Source organism: Bactrocera dorsalis, chromosome 2 (genome assembly GCF_023373825.1).
Source record: "Bactrocera dorsalis isolate Fly_Bdor chromosome 2, ASM2337382v1, whole genome shotgun sequence".
Classification (NCBI taxonomy): domain Eukaryota; kingdom Metazoa; phylum Arthropoda; class Insecta; order Diptera; family Tephritidae; genus Bactrocera; species Bactrocera dorsalis.
This window is the reverse complement of record NC_064304.1, coordinates 76,958,422-76,980,682: the sequence shown is the minus strand read 5'-3', so window position 1 is coordinate 76,980,682 and position 22,261 is coordinate 76,958,422. Positions and strand designations below refer to the sequence as shown.

At 37.2% G+C, this 22,261-nt stretch overlaps 1 protein-coding gene across 5 annotated transcripts in view; it reads right to left on the bottom strand.

Moving 5' to 3' along the window:
* The window catches only part of LOC105231136 (ubiquitin-conjugating enzyme E2 G1), a 539,049-nt gene that overhangs the window by 32,102 nt on the left and 484,686 nt on the right, over positions 1–22,261 (bottom strand). For 3 of the 5 annotated variants that reach the window (XM_049449919.1, XM_049449918.1, XM_049449920.1), the window contains one exon: positions 11,328–17,409. The exons of the other annotated variants lie outside the window; for them this stretch is intronic. The gene's annotated coding sequence lies outside the window, so the exon portion shown is untranslated. Of the gene's footprint in view, positions 1–11,327; positions 17,410–22,261 lie in introns of those variants that run through there. 5 annotated transcript variants of the gene reach the window in all.

The window sequence follows — 22,261 nt, the reverse complement described above, 5'->3', positions numbered from 1 at the left end:
TGGGAACTTAGTAAATATACAAGCCGCAGCTATTCAAATGAAATGTATGCATATTGATGTATCTATAGCAGCTAAAAGCCACACTCGGTGGTAGTTTTACGGTCGGTAATTTAACGACACTCTTGTGTCAGTCGACTGATAAATGGAAAGCTGTCAGCGAAGCGTCAGCGTTCATAATGACCAAACTGAGATCTTTTCAACAGACGAGGCGTCCGTTAGTCCGCGCAATAGAGGAGATTGAATGTCTAATCTAGTCCCTCCCACGAAGTAATACCTAGCCGGTTGTTCCGTGGGAGAGTCCTGAGTTGGGAGTAGGTTAGGTTTAGCGGATTAAAGTTCCGCACTTCGGCTTTCGATGCTTCCCCCTACTTTACAAAAAAAAAAAAAAATAGCAGCAGTGTACCTTCCTCCACGATTCGCATTTAAATTAGGTGACTATAAAAAATTCTTTACGCTAAGCATCCTTGGTGGGGATCTAGACTGAGTAACCCCAAAGGAACTGAGCTATTTAAATGTATAACAAAGTTCAATTACTCAACTATTTCCACCGGAAAACCTACATTCCGGCCTAGTAACCCTCGAAAGACGGGACCTCTTAGATTTTGTTGTGTATAAAGGTATATCACAACACCAACTCCACATTAAAAAGAGCTTTGATTTAAACTCTGATCATTCACCAAAAATTGTATCTTTTGGGACTACTGTGTCAAGTATGGAAAAACCATACAAGATTATTGCGCAAAATACGGATATAGCAGCATTTAGAAACTGGCTTGTTAATCAAACTAGTTTAGATATACCCTTAAAATCTGGCGATGAGATTGAGTTAGCAGTTGAAAATCTTACAAATAGTATTCATGAAGCGGGATTTCTTTTTACTTCACAATCAAGTATTAACGAAGTTAAAAAACCATTTCTTCCTCTTGAATTAAGACGGCTAATTAAGGAGAAAAGATTTATCAGGAAAAGATGACAAATTAGTCGGAGTCATCTTGACAAAAGAATTTTGAACAAGGCAACCAATGATTTGAAATCCAAACTGCGAGAAATAAAAGATCAAGAAACATCAGAGTATCTAAGGAATTTAGATCCCCATGCAAACAACCCTGAACATAACCTGTGGAAGGCAACCAAATATCTAAAGAGATCCACTAGGGGAAACACGATTATAGAAAATAGTTATGGTCACAGATGCAGAGATAATCAAGAGAAAGCCGAAGCTTTTGCTTACCATTTACATTTAGTTTTTAGACCAAACGTAAATCCAGATAATGAAAACACTACTGAAGTACGAAACTTCCTAAAATCGTCTTGCCAGATGAACCTGCTTATTCGATAAATTTCTGTAAAGTAACGACTGAGATAAAGAAAATTAAACTTAAAAAATCGCCTGGTTTTGATAAAATTGATGGTCTTGTCTTACTGTTAGACACCTGCCCCAAAAATGTATTAGACTACTTACTTACATCTATAGGGTGATTTTTTAAGAGCTTGATAACTTTTTTAAAAAAAAAAAACGCATAAAATTTGCAAAATCTCATCGGTTCTTTATTTGAAACGTTAGATTGGTTCATGACATTTACTTTTTGAAGATAATTTCATTTAAATGTTGACCGCGGCTGCGTCTTAGGTGGTCCATTCGGAAAGTACAATTTTGGGCAACTTTTTCGAGCATTTCGGCCGGAATAGCCCGAATTTCTTCGGAAATGTTGTCTTCCAAAGCTGGAATAGTTGCTGGCTTATTTCTGTAGACTTTAGACTTGACGTAGCCCCACAAAAAATAGTCTAAAGGCGTTAAATCGCATGATCTTGGTGGCCAACTTACGGGTCCATTTCTTGAGATGAATTGTTGTCCGAAGTTTTCCCTCAAAATGGCCATAGAATCGCGAGCTGTGTGGCATGTAGCGCCATCTTGTTGAAACCACATGTCAACCAAGTTCAGTTCTTCCATTTTTGGCAACAAAAAGTTTGTTAGCATCGAACGATAGCGATCGCCATTCACCGTAACGTTGCGTCCAACAGCATCTTTGAAAAAATACGGTCCAATGATTCCACCAGCGTACAAACCACACCAAACAGTGCATTTTTCGGGATGCATGGGCAGTTCTTGAACGGCTTCTGGTTGCTCTTCACCCCAAATGTGGCAATTTTGCTTATTTACGTAGCCATTCAACCAGAAATGAGCCTCATCGCTGAACAAAATTTGTCGATAAAAAATTTTCGAACCGAACACTGATTTTGGTAATAAAATTCAATGATTTGCAAGCGTTGCTCGTTAGTAAGTCTATTCATGATGAAATGTCAAAGCATACTGAGCATCTTTCTCTTTGACACCATGTCTGAAATCCCACGTGATCTGTCAAATACTAATGCATGAAAATCCTAACCTCAAAAAAATCACCCTTTACAATGCTATGCTCAGATCGACCACTATCCAAGAAAAATGTCCCCCTGTAATATTAAATGGCTCCATAATACCTGAGAGTGAAACTGTGAAATACCTTGGTCTTTATTTGGACAGACGACTCACTTGGAAGATTCACATAAAAGAAAAAACGAAGCAGCTTAAATTTAAAACTAAAAAAATGTACTGGCTTTTAGGTCAGCGATCACAACTTAGTCTTGAAAGTAAAGTACGACTTTACAAGTCAATCCTTAAGCCAGTATGGACGTATGCAATGCAGTTATGGGGTACGGCGAGTATATCCAACGAATGTCAAGAACCGATTCTTAATCGACTTCGACTACTGGAGATCGATTCCGAAAAATCGATTATTTTACGAGAAAACTCGATTTTCGAGTAGAATCAGAATCGAGTTTACCATCTCTACTGGCAGCTATCGGGGCACATATAAAACCTCCGCACAATAACCACCACAAAAAAAAATGATTTTTTTTCCATTTAATTTATATGGAAAACAGAAAATTTGATATAGGCACCTCTTATATTAATATTAAGAGCTCATCTTTTGAGTGACTTTTTTTTACACATTTTCGAAAGTTTTGAGCCTGTTTTTCAGTTGAAAAAAAAGGTTGCCTCAGAATGACACACCCTAATGTACAACCTAAAACATGCAGCGCTAGCTTCAGAGGCTATCAGCTGTCCGTTGAATAAATGTGTTGTTAAATGTGATCTCCTCAATAGATCACATTCTTTAAGAAAACGATAGATGGTTTTTATATTTTCTTCCGTAGTGTTGGAAAGGAGGGAAATCGGATCTGTGTTCAAGTGGCAATCTCTCTTATCTTTCAGTGTTGGACAAAATTCTAATATATGAAGCACAGTTGTTGTTGAGTTACAAAACGGACAGCAGTTGGTACTGTTTCTTCCGAGGAGGTGAGCATGCGTCAGTATAGTTTGTCCAATCCGTAGGCGAATGTATGGTGTTATAAAATTAGTTGCAACTGTTGATGGGTATAGCGGTTTGATTCTGGCTGTGTTAACTATTGAATAATGGTGGTTATATGAGACCCAATCAAGTGCCAATTTAGAGAGCCTATTTTGGTGTATGAGTCGGAATATATCAGATTTCATAAAGAAACTGAATGTAATTGTGGGCGTGTTGGATGCATTCTTTGCTAATACATCAGCGTAATTATTTCCGGATAACCCAGTGTGGCTTGGAACCCACATTATCTTAATTTTATTTTCATATATAATAAGATATTCTTTCATATATAATAAGATATTGAAATGATGATGTTAGTGTGGTTGTTGCAATTTTGAATGGCTTGGAAACATGATATGCTGTCGGTGCATATTACATATTTTCCCGGGCTTTTTGTGGCATGTAGAACAGCATGGAAAATCGCAGTGGCTTCAGCAATGAATATCGAACAAAAGGGGAAAAGCAGTCCATATGAAATTGGCTTTCCTTTCTCGCTAACGACCGCAAAAGAGGTTTGTATTTTTTTTGAACCGTCCGTGAATACAAATCTCCAACTGCCATGTTTCAGAGTATTCATAATTTTACAAAATTCTGATACATAAATCGCATTAAGTGTGGTGGATTTAGGCAAACGAACTAGTTTATCAATAGACGTGTTTTTTGGAATCAACCATTGTGGATGACGACGTTTAGGAAGTTTAGCAGGTTTTAATGGCAAGCTGTTTGTTTTGGCGAAAATGGTGCATTTATATATAGCTGACTCAATTTTTGGAGGTCGGATACGTGATGATGATGAAGAAAAGGCATCTTGAAGCACATGGTTAAAACCAAGGATGATCTTCGGGTATAATTTGTATGTGGTGTCTTCCATATTGTCTATCAGAGAGGGAAGACCGGACTCTGCTAATATATTTTTGATTGGTGACGTGGGGAATGCTCGAAGCGATCTTCTAACAGCGGAGTGATACGGTGCAGCCAACAATTTTAGGTGACTTTTTGAATGATGCCCATATATTTCAAGAGCGTAATTGATGACGGAGAGTATGAGTGCCTTGACAACATTAATTAGCAAAGATGGGCCAATGAGCGAACGCTTGCATGCTAGGTACTTAACAATATATGAGTTTTTAGTAATTCTATTTCTAATATATTGACAATGTTGTTTGAATGCATATTTACTATCTAGAATTAATCCAAGAAACTTAAGTGTAGGAGAACATGAAATATTTACATTGTTGAATGAAATCGGTGGAAAATGACAATTATGTTTTTTACAAATGTGGAGTAAACAGGATTTTATGTACGATATTGATGCGCTTGCGGAAAGGGACCAAAGGGATAGTTGAGAAAGGATTTCTTCAAAGGTAGAGGATATAGAACTAAGGTCAGAAGATTTTGAAAATAGAAGGAGATCATCAGCATATAATTGATGCTGAATATTAGGGAAGGAAGAAAGGATAGAGCTGATTTCATCAAATGCTATGGTGAACAGAATAACTGATAGCGCTGATCCCTGAGGAGTGCCGTTATCCAAAGGAAGAGTCGGTGAAGATGTGCCAGAAATAAGAACTTTGATTTTACGTTTAGAGAGAAGGATTTAACAAAACTAAATATACGGGGGCCAACCTTCCATTTGATTAATTGTCTTAAAACAACATGTATGCCAACGCGATCAAACGCTTTTTCACAAACTAAACAAAAGAAGTGAAACGTGATTTTTATTAGATAAAGCGTCACATATGAAGTGGTCATGGTGTAAAAGAGCGTCGATAGTGCTTTGTCCTTTTTTGAATGCAACCTGATTTGAATGAATGAGTTTATTGAAATGGAGAAACCAAGAGTCTAGTAGCAACAATTTTTTTTTCTAAAAGTTTTCCTAGACAGGGTAGAAGGGAAATAGGACGATAGCTGGTAACTTCGCACGGAGGTTTGCCAGGTTTTAGAATAGGAATGATTGCACTGGTTTTCCAGATGGGGTATGGTGGCAGAGTGATAAATATTGTTGTAATGGTTGATAAGTCGCTTGAGGAGGTGAGAAGGAAGATGTTTGATGATGGGATAGGAAACTTTATCTAACCCAGGCGTTTTACCTTTAACCGTAGAAAGAGCTATATTGAGTTCTATTAAAGATATATCTGAGTCGAGATATTCGGCTGAAGGGGATAAAGCAGTTGAAACGTAATTATAGGCAAGTAAAGAGTGCTTATTAGACGAGTATTCAGAGATATTGCCAGATAGTCTTCTTATATTTGACCAAATCATTTTAGGGTCGGAAGAGGAATTAATGCTGCTGGTAAATGTCTGGAAAGATTTAACTTTTGCTTGCTTCGCTTTTCTTCTGAAAATGGCATTAGCTTTTTTATAAGCGACAAGGTTTGATGACGAACGATTTTGTTTGAAATGATGCCATGTTTGTTGCTTATGCAATCTAAGAGAAGATAGCTCACTATCCCACCAAGGAGGGTTATGATTATGAGGTTTAGGAGAGGTTTGTGATATAGATTGATTGGCAGCAGATCTTATAATCTTCTTAATCCTAGAAGTTTCCTGATTAATAATATCTGTAGAGGGAGGGTGTCTGAGTAACGTAAACAAAAGTCTTGAAATTTGGGCCAATCGGCTGAATCAGTGTTAAAAAATATACTGGGTTTGAAGAAATCTGAATTATGGGAGGAGATTTTGGCTATGATAGGAAAATGATCGCTACCATGCAAATTATCTACACAATGCCAAACAACTTTGGGAGAGAGTGAAGTGGAACAAATTGTAAGATCTATATGGGTGAAGGTGGAATGAGTGGAGTGAGTGGAGAAGTGGGTAGGGGAACCATCATTAAGGACAACACAGTCCGAACAGAGGCAAGCATCCTCAATAATGCGGCCCCTGGAGTTAGTTGAAGAAGAACCCCAAAGAGGGCACCAGGCATTGAAGTCACCAGCCAGTAAAAAAAAAGGAGTCGAGCCAGAAGGGAAAAGGTTAAAGAAGTCTGCTGAAGTAAAAGTTTGGTGAGGAGGGGTATATGCACAGATGAATATGATTTTTTGGGGGGAGGAAATTTCGAAGGCAACGGAAGAGATATTCGAAGGAGATATTGGGAGAATATTATGCGGTATACTTCTCTTAATCAGGATTGCAATACCTTGTTTGCTTGATGTGACGGAAGGAAGGTTATAAAAGTGACCAGCATAGGCTTTTGGAGTATGAGCTGATATATTGTTTGCAATATGTGTTTCGTTTAATAATATTACAGAGGGGTTATATTTTTTAATTAAAATTTCAAGTTCAAAGTAGTTATTAATGTATCCGTTAATATTCCATTGAAGAAAAGTTAACATAGAAAAGTAAAGAAAATTAAAGTATGTATATATGTATGAAAAATGTAAGTTTTAATTGGAATTTAATATCTAGAATTATGTATCTATGGATACTTGGGTATGTGATTGTGGATGGCAGGAGGGTACAGGTGAAGTTGTGGAACGGGTTATAGTGGTAGAAGTAGTTGTGGAAAGGGGTGAGAAGGATAGAGGAGAATTGTATAGGGAAGAAACGGAGGAAGAAGGGGTTTCGGGGCAATCATTATGGATTGAGTGTATGTTGGTAGGGGATGAAGCATTATTGTTTGAAGTTGTAGCTTTAATGTTGTCATTAGAATCATTAGTGTTTGAAGTTTTTTCGATGTTGCTGTATTTTTTTGAGTAAGTATTGTTGTTGCAAGCTGTTACATTAGCATAAGAGAATGGTGAGGGAGTAGAAGGCATTAGAGATTTGTATAAATTGATGGCTTCACGCATCGAACGCTTGTGGATAGTTTTAATTTTAAGTATCTCTTTAGACTGGACAAATTTTGGACAGGCGTTAAAGGAAGAAGAGCCACCAATGCCCAAGAGAATACGGGAGGACAGACTACAGGGAGCCAGTGGAAAACGCCCCAACCCCAACCAGCAGCAGGTGAGAACCACGAGCCTCAAGTATTCGGAGGCTGTTAGCAGCATCCGGATGGCAGTGTTGCCCCAAAACTACCCGGCGGAGGCCCTAGGGTCGGAACAGCTGACGGCTTTCCAGGACTGCCTAGTAAATGCTTTAACTATTGGCGTCGGCTATACCGGCGCCTTTAACGGCATTTTCTTCAAGGGCGGCATGCTGCTGGTCGACTGCCAGGATGAGAAGTCGGCCACATGGCTGAAGAATATCACGCCGAGGCTAGAGGGTTGGGAGGGTCCGGCCTTGTGTGTAAGAAGAGGAGAGGAAATACCGCAACTGCATAGTATGGTAGCGCACTTTCCTAGGAGTGCTGACAAGAACTACGACTTCGCGCTCAATCTGGTGAGAAACCAGAACAAAGGTTTAAGTACCTCGGCGTGGAAGGTCCATCACGCATCGGCAGCCTCTGTGGTCATCGTGAAGAGGTTCATTTCAGATAACCTGGGCATCGTCTTAATCCAGGAACCTTGGGTGTTCAGAGGAGAGGTAAGAGTCCTCAACACGAGAAAGAGCAAGGTAATCTAGGATCTCTCTAGCGAGAGACCCCGTTCCTGTGTAGTCGTTAGAGCCGATATAGAGTTTCTAACGCAAGATCTGGTGGCCGTACAGATAAAGCACAAGGAAGGATCGGACTTCGTCCTCGCATCAGCATATTTTCCGGGAGAGACAGCCACGGTACATCTAAGTAGGAACATAAGTGGAGTGGAGCAGGCGGATGGTAGGTCCACCACAGTTGGGCTGGAGAGCAGACTAAGTGCCATAAACCAGTCCATTATGGACGCCTACCACTGAAGGCGACCACCAGCAAACAAATCTGCCCCTGATGGTCCAGTAAACTCTCAGCTCTTAGACTTAAGGTGCGTAAACTGTTTAACAAAGCCAAGCGCACGGGCAGCTGGGAGGACTACAAACGGCAGCTAACAATCTACAACAAGGAAATTAGGCTTGCCAAGTCAAACAGTTTCAGGAAATTCTGTGAGAGCGTCTCCTCGACCCCGGAAAGCAGCCCGACTGCACAAGGCGATGTCGAAGGGTAAGACGGACACAGTATTATCCTTAAAAAAAAACAGGACGGGACCTATACGACAAGCGCGGAGGAGAGGGCGGAAACACTCCTACAAACGCACTTCCCGGAGACAGTTCAAGCTGACCTAACCCCAGCTTCGGTCATGCGTAGGCCGGATCGCTCAGACTGGCTGACTGCAAGGAACCTGTTCACTGCAGACTCAGTCAGGTGGGCACTGGCCTCCTTTTCGAGCTACAAGTCACCGGGAGTGGACGGCGCATTCCCGGCCCTCTTGCAGCAAGGTATGGACATTCTCCTACCACACCTGCTAGGGCTGATGAGAGACAGCCTGGCGATGTCGTATATCCCCGAGCCATGGAGAATTGATAAAGTAATTTTCATCCCCAAGATAGGAAGAAGACACTATTCATTAGCCAAGTCATTCCGGCCCATAAGCCTGACCTCCTTCTTTCTAAAGGGGATGGAAAAGGTAATAGACAACCACATAAGATCGGAAGCGCCGAAGGTCGCACGCCTGCATGCCAGACAACACGCGTACAGAGCGGGAAGATCCACAAATACTGCTCTGTACCAACTCACGTCTGAACTGCAGGATTCGCTGGTCAATGGCGTGGTAGCGATTTGCGCCTTCCTAGACATTGAGGCTGCCTTTGATAATGTGTCTCACACCAGCGTGATCAAGGCACTCGAGAGAAGGAATGTAACCCTCCCGATACGCAGATGGATTGAAGCCCTTCTGCGCACTAGAGTAGCAGAAACAACAGTGGGAGAAAGTAAGATTCGTTTTGGCACCACGAGGAGCTGCCCACAGGGCGGAGTACTATCCCCTCTGCTATGAAGCCTGATAGTAGACGAACTACTCGAGCTACTTACAAGCAATGGAATCCGCTGCCAAGGGTACGCAGACGACATCGTCATAATGGCGAGAGGCAGATTTGTGAACACTCTCTGTGACATTGTTCAAAGAGGCCTAAACTTGGCGAAAGGATGGTGCAACACGGTAGGGCTAAACATCAACCCAGCAAAGACCACCGTGATCCCATTCACTAAGCGGAGATCTCCTCCGGGCCTGAGATCCCTTACAATCGGAGGCACAGAGGTGGAAATGTCTAAGGAGGCCAAATTCCTTGGCCTCACCTCAGACTCACAGCTAAGATGGAGTAGGCATTTGGACCTAACGCTATCCAAGGCAACTAGAGCACTTATGATTTGTAGACGCCTGGCCAGCAGATCATGGGGATGCAAGCCAAGCATCATTAGATGGCTGTATAGCATGATAGTAAGGCCTATCGTCACCTATGGAGCGGTTGCCTGAGTCACCAAAGCGGCGCAGTCCTCGGTGATAGGAAGACTGTTAAAGCTGCAAAGACTTGCATGTGTCTGTGCTTCGGCGGCAATGCGCACATGCCCCACGGTGGCACTGGAAGTCTTACTAGAGCTCACACCGCATCATCAGGTGATCAAGCTAGCAGCAAAGCACACCATGCTGCTAATGTCAGCAGAAGGCTGTGGAAGAGGGAAGATCATGTCCTCTAAACAGATGGACGCCCTAGCGGAAAGCACACCGCTGGCCCTACTCCCACGAGATGGCACAACAAAGAAAATAAATCTCAAAAAGAATTTTAAAGTAACTCTAGGCAGCAAGATGGAGTGGAATGATTCCACGCTGGGAAAGCTGCTGGAAGACAGTACCATTCAGTGGCACACTGATGGCTCAAAAACTCCGGAAGGTATTGGGGCAGGTATTGCGGGACCGCGTACTAAGCTGTCCATACATCTTCCAGGCTGAAGTTTTTGCCATCAGTCAGTGCGCGGAAGTCAACCTCAGCCGCAACTATCGCAACCAGCGCATAGCTATTCTTAGTGATAGTCAAGCGGCACTAAAAGCGATCCTATCGTACGAGACCAAATCGCTTTTAGTCGAGGAATGTATAGAAAGGCTAAACCGCCTGTCCTTGTGCAATCGGGTACACCTAATCTGGGTTCCAGGGCACAAGGGAGTAGAAGGAAATGAGAAGGCCGACGAGCTGGCCCGCACGGCAGCAGCGTCCAAGATGTTGGGACCAGAGCCATACATAGCGGTAGGACCCCACACTCTTTAAGGAGTAGAGAAACGGAGGAGAGAAAGAGAGCGGCACTGGCGGCAGGCAGCAAATATGCGCCACGCTAAACTGCTTCTGGGAGGGTACAATCTCTTCAGGTTTAAAGAAATAATTAACCTACCCCGTGAGAAATTCCGTCTCCTCGTCGCAATATACACAGGGCACTGTAGGCTCAGGAAGCATCTGTCCAACATGGGCATGGACTCCTGTGCCAACTGCCGGTTCTGCGACCTGGAACAGGAGACACCAGCACACCTGATCCTGGATTGCACAGCAATCTGTGGGAGAAGGCTTAAAGCCCTGGATTCTGTTTATATCAGCAGGGATCACATCACCTCGCTTGAGCCCGGCAAACTGCTGGAACTGTTCAGGCTGCTGGGGCTCTGTAAGGTCATGTGATATAGGAGAGGGCACAATAGACCCTAGGTCGCGGTGCATTACCTCAATTAACTATTCTAATTCTAATTCTAATGACCCAGCAGCTGACAATTCTTGCAGCGCATGGGATTAGGATGGTAGCGACGGATATCGAGGGTACATCATGCAACTTCAATACGACTAGGTAAAGTATATTTATCAAAAGTTAATAATAAAGCACCAGTAGGTACACGATCACCATTGTTTATCTTGGTAAATTTATGAACATCAGATACTCCTTGATCTTTTAGACCATCAATTATTTCGTAATCAACAAGCTGACAGATAAATGGAGCGTAAATTGTACCCTTTACTGAGTTCAGAGAGTTGTGAAGAGATATCTCAACAGCACCAGCTCCGGGAAGATGTGTGGTTTGTAAAAATTTGTCAACGATTTTTTAGTTCTTGACCAAAAGAAGTAGGCTGCCGTCACGAAGCAATGTGATTTTGTTAATGTCTTTGCTTATGGCCTGAATACCTTTATGTACTGCAAAGCAAGAAGTGGATGCAATAGGTTTTCTGGTGTCCTGTGATTTGATTACGAGGTACTTGGGATCATCCTTCTTAGAAATAAGTAATTCCGGGAAGAATTCCAGCGTTGAATTTTCTGGCTTTTTCCTCTTGTTTTTTGGACCCGGGGATAATAGTGCAAACCTATTATCCCCCAGCCTGTTGGCCCCAGGGGGCATTGCGTAAGAATTTACGTTCTTAACCGATTAAATTGTGGATTAAACTTTATAATGAAAAGTATAAAAAACACGTGGAAAGTGTAACGAATTGAAGCTCAAAATGTCAAAGCTAGGTTAAATTGCGCGTACACCAAGTAACGAGAAGTTATGCAGCGAGTACGTATACATATGTGCGCTCGATATGAAAAAATCAACCGTACACAACCACGAACAACGAACGTCATGAAAATTTACTGGCAATAAATTTACTAGACAACAGTATAGATGTTAGACGCTTAAAACGAACTCACATTTTGGATCTTCCAGATAGATTTTAAGTAGTTTTAAGAACTTTAAGCAAATAAAATAATTTAAGAATATATTGATTAGTCTCAATGGAGAACAATCAATCCTGTCACTATTAATGTATTTAAAAAATTTGCTGATTGTCAATTGATAGATTGCAAATAAATATATATTAAAAAAAAAATATATTGTTCAACTATATTTATTTAACAACTAAAGGGTTGTAAACTGTCAAATAATCTGTGTTACCTTATCGACATCTTTTCTAAATGAACTAAAAGAGCTAAAGAAAATAGATTATACCCAAAACAGGATAAAAAGCCTAGATAAATATAAAGAAATTATTCGAATTTAAAACAAAACAAAACATTAACAAAAGTGCTTAATGGCTTATTCCTAAATTTTATTGTCTCTAATAGTTTTACAAACGGATCGTCGTGTATGTGGCAACATTTTTACACCAAACGTATTCTACTACCAAACCCGTAACGTTTTCGAGTTTATTGCAATTGTATCTCGCAAAAAATATTTCCATTGCCCGTCATTACCTCTTTTGCACGGCTATAACTTTATATGTATATTCTTGATCTGGAGAACCTCCTCTATCCGAACATATTCATTTTATTTTGAAATCTGGGACGGTATTCTAAAGCTGACCCATTTATTTTATCGCTTATTACAAATGCAAACAAACGTTCCTTTTCACTTTTTTTCTTGGATGGATATTTTGGCTCATAGTTCAAACTTTCCTACTGAACAGTTTTTATGCCCAGCTTTGAATTTAAGATTTAAGCAGGGACTGTAACGGTATTGCGGAAATGAGCGGGAAAACCAAGTTTAATAGTTATTCTTAAATTTATATTTTTTCTCACCAAATAGTCATTAGATTTTGATTTTTCCCTTACAAAATAAGAGTTATTTCATATTACTTTGAAATCGCAAAGGCAAAACAAAAAGTTTAAAATTAAAAATTTTTTGACTTGTTTGTATAGTGCTCAAAAAATAAAAAAATTTATATTACTACATCATACATATTAGGGTGTGTCACTCTGAGGCAACCTTTTTTTTCAACTGAAAAACAGGCTCAAAACATTCGAAAATGTGTAAAAAAAAAGTCACTCAAAAGATGAGCTCTTAATATTAATATTAAGAGGTGCCTATTTCAAATTTTCTGTTTTCCATATAAATAACATGGAAAAAAATAATTTTTTTTTGTGGTGGTTATTGTGCGGAGGTTTTATATGTGCACGCGATGGCTGCCAGTAGGGATGGTAAACTCGATTCCGATTCTACTCGAGAATCGAGTTTTCTCGTTAAATAATCGATGTTTCGGAATAATATGGAAAACAGAAAATTTGAAATAGGCACCTCTTAATATTAATATTAAGGGCTCATCTTTTGAGTGACTTTTATTTACACATTTTCGAAAGTTTTGAGCCTGTTTTTCAGTTGAAAAAAAAAGGTTGCCTCAGAATGACACACCCTAATACTTATGCATATATAGTATATGTGTTTCTGACCATGAAGGAAAGGAACATTTTTTAGTTTTAATTATAAAATATAATAACTATTATTTTTTGTCTCAGTGTGACCTTACGAAAAATCACTGATTTCCGCGATTTTTTTAATATTGGAATTAACTAATCAATGGGATTTTTTTATAAATAAATATTTTCATGACGAATACAAAATGATTTTTTTATGCTTAATTATTGGGTGTATAATAATTAAATAAATTGTTAAGATGACACGTAAAAAAGGTCCGACAAAAGTTTCAAAAATATTATTAATCTGTAGGAAAGCCGCTATCGCGGTATGGAACCTTTTTTTTTTATTTTTTTGAAATTTGACAAGATGACGGCGGTTTGAACAAAAAAGATCGAATTTGGAACGTTAAAAAAAATAAAACCTTCCATAGCGCGATAGCGAAAAATTGGAACTAAACATCTTCAAAACTCTTCCTTTGAGAGTGGAAACCGTTTTGATAAGCACGATATTGAGAAAACGCGTTTAGATTGGAGTCGCTATCAATCAAATCAAAAATTATTTTGACTATCAATTTTTTTACATGCTTTTTATTGATATTCTAGGAATACAAAACATAAATATAGAAAAAAAAAATTTAATTTAAAAAATTGTAGGTCCGCGAAGTAGAGACTGATGAAACAATGGCTTGTTCTGGTGTGTAGGATATAAATCCTTTCCGTGACCTAAAATTAAAATTTATGCGAAATCCTTGAAGAGTAAAAGTGAAGTTATCGCACTACGAAACGTTTTTGAAAAAAAAAAATTACAAAACGGTGGAGGTTTGAAAAAAAGTTTCGTATTTTCCGTTTTTTGTGGTTTGGAATTTTTTTTAAATAAAAAACCTTGGAAAGCTCTTTGTAGTGCGATACTATAATGTATCAGAAAGATCTGTGTAAAATTTCATGTGAATCGGTTGAGTAGAACTTGAGATATCATGCACACTGTTTCTAGAAAATTAGTTATGAGAAAAACGAGTATAAAGTTTGCGAAAGGCTGCGAAACTGTTTTGTCAGCGCGTCTCAAAATTAGCTGGAATTAATTTGGATTCCGAAAAATCCTCTTAGGGACATTTTCTTGAAGGGTTATACTATAAAAATATGCAAAAAACAATCGATGTTTTCGAATTTCTAAACCAGAATAGGGGGTATTTTTAGGGAAAAATTTTTAATAATAAGTATCAATAACTTACAAATTTAAATGTATAAACCCTTATTAATTAATAATTTATTGTGCAGTTATTATGATTTATATAATATATTTTTGTCATATACTGATTTTTATTTTCTTTTGTAATTTTACATTCATATCATAGGCGTTAAACAGTCGGATCTACGCAATCGGGGTGAACTATAACCCTCCCACCTCTAAGTGCTAAGACGATACCAATATTATAACAAAACTATGAAAGATAGGGATAACTTATTACCAATAACCTTCTAATGAATGCCAAGTTAAAACATTTCCAGAATGTACCAAAATTAACTTACTACATGTAAATTTAGTGAATTTAGGTTTAAATTGGTGTTCACTCTGGAAGGAACCTTAATATAAGTAAGTAAATTAAAGAATTCTTACTGCTTATATTATAAATGACCATGGAATATATTAAAACTTAGTTCTTAATATAAATTTAATTTTGTTTTTATCATTTATCCTTAATTAATTATACTCGGAAAATGCAAGAGATTGTTTTTGGTTTGTTTAGTTATTCTTGTTCTTGTATTATATTCATTTTAATTTTTGTTTTTAGTTTTACATTTGTATCATAGACAGTCCAATGTACACAACAGGAGGCATATAATACTCCTTCAGTGAAATGTTTGGTGCTGTTGCAGCAGCAAATGTATGTAGAATGCAGTTTGAAGTACATATCAAGGCAACAAAACAATAAAAGCTACAGATAATTTATCAGCAATATCAAGATAAATTTTGTTTTTATTTGCCTATATCTCACACTGTCTATTTACATAAGCAATTTCAATCAACTCATTTTTCTTTTTTTTCTTTCAGGCGTCCCTGCATTGGTCTGTTGAGCTTATTGATTTTTAAACTCGAATTGAAGTATTAAACCATATTTAATAAAAAAAAAAAAAAAAGTTACTATTTCTTTAGTACCGCGTTAATGGAAAACTTTAGAATATTCTCCAGATTAAGAATATATGTATATAGAACCGCGAGAAACTTATAGTTTTCGATATATTTGCATTTAAAGTTTTAACTATTTAAACTACAGTCATAGACAAAGAAAAAAAAATAAGATATTCAATTAAGTTTTCAGATTTATAAAGAAAGTGAAGCCTAACAATTTTACACGTTCGTGTATTCCACAAATTATAACGGTCAGCGTATGCCGTTATCATGTTTCCTTTTTTATTTCGCACAGTAACGAAATTTGATTGAGCAATGTAATAGCACGCTTTTAGTTATTTGAAAAAATATTCATTATTAATTAGCAAAAAAGTGATCTAAATTTGCTCAGAAATAAAAATAATCCGCAAAGCTCCTGGGCATAAAGCAAAGGAACTTGCAGAGAGTAATCAACAGAAAAAGTAAGGCTGATCCTTTTTAATCATATCGGAAATAAACAACGAATTAGAGCTTAACGTATCCAGTAGAATTGTGCGAAGACGTCTAAATGATAGTCAGTTGTTTGGACGAATTGGTCGAAAAAAAAATCCCGTCCAAAAGAACATAACAGCACGGCTGGACTATGCTAAAGAACATTTAGAAAAGGACGTCAAGTTTTGGAAAAGGATCCTGTGGAGCGATGAAACTAATTGGAACCGTATCGAATCGGATGGAAAACCATTTGTCCATCGTCCCAGGTGTTAGGCGTATAACTCCAGATACACTAAAAGAACTGTTAACCACGACGGACGTAGCGTAATGGTCTGGGGAGAGTTTTCCTGGTACGGTGTTTGAACTTTGGTAATGATAGATGACAGAATGAACCTATTTGCTGACCTAAACATTCTCAAAAATACCATGGAACCTTTCGTGTTCAAATCGATGCCAGTGATGTGCGAGCAACTAAAAGTGTGAAGAATTGCGTCAATGCAGAAAGTACTCGTATTGAAGTCCTCAGCTGGACAGCCAAAATCCCTATGCAAACCCGATTAAAAATTTATAGAACGACGTTAAGATACAATTTTGGACTGGAATCAAGGAGGCATGGAAGAGATGTCATATATTAATGGAGAGCTGCCCCGACGATGCCAAGTAATTTTGAAAAATTGCGGGCACACAACAAAATACTAACGTTGTAAATGCTTAAACGCTATAATACTTATTAGTTTTCTAATAAATTTATTTAATTTCCACAGAACCGGACTACCGTGCCATTTCTGTGTCTAGGCCTTAACACGCAATGGGAAACTGGAAATTGATAAAGCTTTTTAATTTTTGTAAATAACTCATTTATTTCTGACTTTATGCGATGCTAATAAAATAATATTATTTGTTTTCAGTTTATATGAAAAATATACGTCGCTTTATTACATTCTCAAAGTGCGCTATTACTCTGTCCATGACAGTACATATTTTTTTAAATAAATAAAAAGCATTGAACAAAAATGTATATATTGAATAAAATATTATAATATGAAATGGATGTGTAAAAACGAATTAACGAAGTGTTAGCGCATATACATAAAAATATTTGGTAAATTCAAAATAAATCATAGAAACACGCACTTTAAATAGTTGAGTTTTGAATTTTAAAAGCAGATATCTCAACACCTTAAGTCAGCTGTAATAAAAAAAATATATTTTTTCTTAATATGGAGAACTTTCTCTATTTTAATCCCGAGATCGGGGCATGCTATTCTAAATCCCAGCCAAAAGTAACCCTGTTCGGTCTAACACACGATTATGGGTTTTGTATTCGCTGTATAATTTAATTTTTATAACTTAAAGAGGGTATATTAATTTCTCCACGATGTTTGAAACACCCAAATGGGAACGTCAGAGACCATTAAAGTACATATCGTCACCTGAAATGCAAAATAACGTATCATCAAAAAATTCGAAATTGAGTGTCTTATTGATTACGCTTCACTACTTCAAATTACATACATAATATTACATAAGTTCAACATTATTAGGTTCTGCGGTCAGATATATGTAAACCTGTTTCAACCAATATTAAAATTTTTGTTTCACTCATGTTAAATTTTATTTCGTGTTTCATTCATGCCACTGTAAATTTCCGAAAATGTTGTTACGTTATTTTGCATTTCAGGTGACGACATATAATATATTGTGCATATTGCAAACTAGTCCCAAAGTTTTGAGATATCGACCTAAAATTTTACACACGTCCTTTTCTCACTATAACATATACATAAGTAGCTGCCATGCAAACTGAACGATGGGCGTTTGACGATATATCTTCATGAAATTTGGGATGGATTTTTTTCTAACTCAACGATGAAATATTCGAAGATGTTATTTTAACCAAATTACTATATTATATCTACGTAAATAAATCGAAATCGTTTTCTTGTATGGCAATTTTGGGTAAATTTTAGAATTTCCGAGTTGAAATGGGCACGTACAGATAGAGGTCCTCCAGGTCAAGAATATACATACATATATATTAGTGATTAAAAAAATTTTTTTTTTTTCGTTTGGTACTCAGAAAGATAGGTTCCTAGACACCTCTAGAGAAAGCCTCTCCAAATATGAGTTCTTAATTGTAACGCGAAGGTTTTTTTTCGTTTGGTACTCTGGCACGATTACGACTCTTGCGGGGCCGCGATTTGATGGTACCGATGGATAGAGGAGGTCCTCAGGATTAAAAAATATATACATATATAACGTCCTCAGACGCATAGTTTTCGAGATATTTCACTTCAAAAGTTCCACAATTTTACATGCAATTCACTGTTATTTTGTTTTGTTTTTCTTTACATGTCATGACAAATACCAGTGTTGCCACATATTGTCTTTTAAAAAAACTATTAAAAATTTTTCTGTTTAACATATATAAATAAAATGGTACAAATGGTTTTTGTATATTGATGTTAATTGATAAATAAAGATAAAAAATAATATTCCTTTGTGTCGAACTACTTTCTGCACTGGCGGCCTTCGGCCGCGCTTCAAAAAAAATAACTCTCATCGATCAAAGACCTGGATATTCATAGTTCCTTTGTGTCGAACTACTTTCTGCACTGGCGGCCTTCGGCCGCGCTTCAAAAAAAATAACCCTAATCGATCGAACACCGGGATATTCATAGTTCCTTTGTGTCGAACTACTTTCTGCACTGGCAGCCTTCGGCCGCGCTTCAAAAAAAATAACCCTCATCGATCGAACACCTTATATGTACAGTGGCGGACAAAAGTCTACATACACCCCCTGTTTTCTTCGATGTGAGAGTACAAAAACTTTTTAGAAAAATGTATTTATACAGTTTTATTCTAATCTTCTTTCTAATAACAACAAACTTAAAAAATCCATTAATTAATATAAAACTACAAATTTATGGAATAAAAACTCAAATATTGTGTTGACAAAAGTCTACATACAGTACAAAAATATCTTAGTTCAGTGCGAAAAACTGTAAAAAATGCTAGTTATTAAGACGTTTTAGTATTTAGTTGGGTCCCCATTGGTATCTATAACTGCTTGAAGACGCCGTGGCATTGATTCTGCTAAATTTGTCAACGCTGCAAATGTAATGCTGTTCCAAGGTCCCAATATGCGCTCTTAGAGTAGAGCAGAGCTAGAAATTTGGTTCTTTCTAATTCTACGCTCCAAAATCTCCCAGACATGCTCAATAATATTCATATTTGGACTTTGAGGTGGTGTATTTAATTGACTTGGAGTATAATAAAGCAACCAATCCTTGACAATTTGCGCCGCATGCATCGGATCGTTATCTTGTTGAAATATCCAACCGGAACCGAGCCCTAAATTAACCGCCAAAGGCTTCAAATTATGTTCCAACAGAGACTTATACTTATAACCGTCCATTTCACCTTCAATAAAGTCCGAATTTCTAACTCCAGAGGCCGCAACAACTCCCCAAACCATTACGCTGCCGCCACCGAGCTTCACAATTGATACTACTTTCTTCGGTTCAAGCGCGGCGTTAGTTTTCCATCAAATTTTAGCACTTTCATCACTACCAAAAAGAGTGAATTTAGAATCATCTGTAAATGAAACTTTTTTCCAAAAATCCATTTCCTTTTCTTTGTGTTTTTTGGCGAACTTTAAACGAATTTTCCGATTTTTTCAGAAATAAAAGGTTTCTTCCGTGGTGTTCTACTGTGGAATCCGTTATCAATTAGAGTTTTTTTTTATTGTTCTTGGTTGGATACTCATTTGTGACGTACTCGCTATGCGTTCGGCTATATTTGGAGCATTTACTTTTGGATTTTGGTCTACTTCGTTGAGAATCAGGCTGACGTATCTACGAGATTGTTTTTTTGGGGGTCCACTGCGCGGTTTATTTTCGTTGGAATCATTATTTTTAAAGTTTTTTAGAATTGTCTGTACTGTTGCTCGACTCAAGTTTACAATTTTAGAAATTTCACCATATGATTTTTTTTCTTTTCTTTCATTTATCACCAAATTTCTTACATCAATTGATATTTCATTTCACGGAGCCATTATAGCTATTAAAGTGTTTAAACCACAACTACATTCAATAAATATCAAACAATAAACATATTGAAATAAAAGAAAAAAGCTAACGTTACCTTACTGTTAATATAACAATGTACAAAGTATGAGATTTGAACTGTATGTAGACTTTTGTCAAAGCAATTTTTGAGTTTTTCTTCCATAAATTTGTTGTTTTATGTTAAATAATGGATTTTTTTAGTTAATTGTTATTATAATAAATATTAGAATAAAACTGTATAAATACATTTTTCTAAAAACTTTTTGTACTCTCACATCGAAGAAAACAGGGGGTGTATGTAGACTTTTGTCCGCCACTGTATATATAAATATATCATATAAATATATAAAACAAATTTTTGATTATATATTCAGGACACAAAGTATGGCAACACTGCTATTTGTCATAAATGTAAACGCACAAATCGCTTGAAACTTCGAATGTGCAAAATTGTTTTAAAGTATATTTATTTTCTTAAAAAATATACAATTAATATAAATTTTTGATATATACGAATGTCTACAGTGATATTATATATATATATTAATTAAAAAATGTGTGAAAAGTGGGTTAAACATAGTGAAATATCGAGCATTGTTTTAACAAATTTTTTAAATTTAAAGTGAAATATCTCGAAATCCATCCGTACCATCAAATCGCCGCGCCCCAAGAATCGTAATACTGCCGGTACTCTGAAAAATAGGTTCCTAGCAGAGGCCTGCACGATTAAGGTAGGCATCGTACGATTACGTTACTAAGTAACACTTCTGACGATTACCACGATGTGAAGGTAACATTGCGCATCGGCATCGCGGCATCGTGGCATCGTACGATTACTATCTGGTATCGTCAATGGTAAATGAAACGCTATAGTCTTACATGATGTTAATTCGTTGCTGGCTCGACAACGACTGAACGATAGAGCAGAGCCGCTCAAAATAATGCGCAATTTATTTACCAACGCATACAATCACACATTTGATATCTGCTAGCGTATGATTGTGTGCGCGCGCTTGCTTAGTACACTGAGTGAAATCGTGCTATTTGGTTATTTTGTTATTAAAAATTTAGAAAAAAATAAAAAATTATGGTTTTTGATTAAAAAAGCAATTAAGAACAACAATAATTTTAAGTTAATTTTTTTAACTTTCCATGATTTTTTCCATATCGACTTCAAGATCGTAAGTTTTGATTCTCATTAAGTCCTCTATATGCTTATTCGAAACTGAATTCCTGTATTTCGAGTGTATTTTTGACGCTGGCAGAATTAGCGTCATAGCGTACATGCTTCGACTGCATTTGTTTGCCTATACTCCGAGTATAGGCATGAAAAATTTTGAGCGGCTCTGCGATAGAGCGTAAGCGTACGTGTGAAGTTAGTTTCCACAATTGTTCTAAGAAATGCCGACCACTGGTAACATGTTAGTAATCGGCGATGCCCGCGATGCCGATACCCTCGATGCCGATGCCCACGATGCCAAAGTACCGTTACGTAGCGTGTACTCGCCGCATCGGCATCGCCGCTTGCTAACATGTTACTTTTTAATTACTCGTGCAGGACTCTGGTTCCTAGACACCTCTAAGAAAGCCTCTCCAAAAACCTTTTAGTTTCATCATTCATAATGATTTTTTTCATTGAGTTATAAAATTCATAAAAAATTTTCCCAAAAATAATCAAACTTTAACTGTTAATATCTTTTAAACGGTTGGGTTTACGAAAAAATCATAGCAAACCTTTCTGTAGAGCATTCAATTTCCTACAAAATCTAAGGAACAAGATATTTTTTCAAGTAGTTGGTAGCGAGAAAGCCTCTCCAAATATGAATTCTTAATTGTAACGGGAAGGTCCTCCTACATGCAGTTTTCTATTTTTTCTTATAGAAAAAAAAAATAGAAGAATATTATATATATATATATATATATATATATATGTATATATTAGGGTGCTTTTTTTTATTGAACTATTAATTTTTTTCAGTCCCATCACGAAATTTCCTTGGAAATACCCTAAACATTTTTAGCTCTTAATATTAACATTAGGAATTGGACCAAGGCCTGTAAAAATTTTCCATGGAAAATACACTACAATCGTGAGCTTTTATCTTTAAATTCCTACAGATCAGAGGTATTTCATGGCATCGCTTTGACTTTAGACCCATATTTCTCAGAATTGTTCACTCTACAAAAGTGCCCAGTGCAACAAAGTCGCAAACCA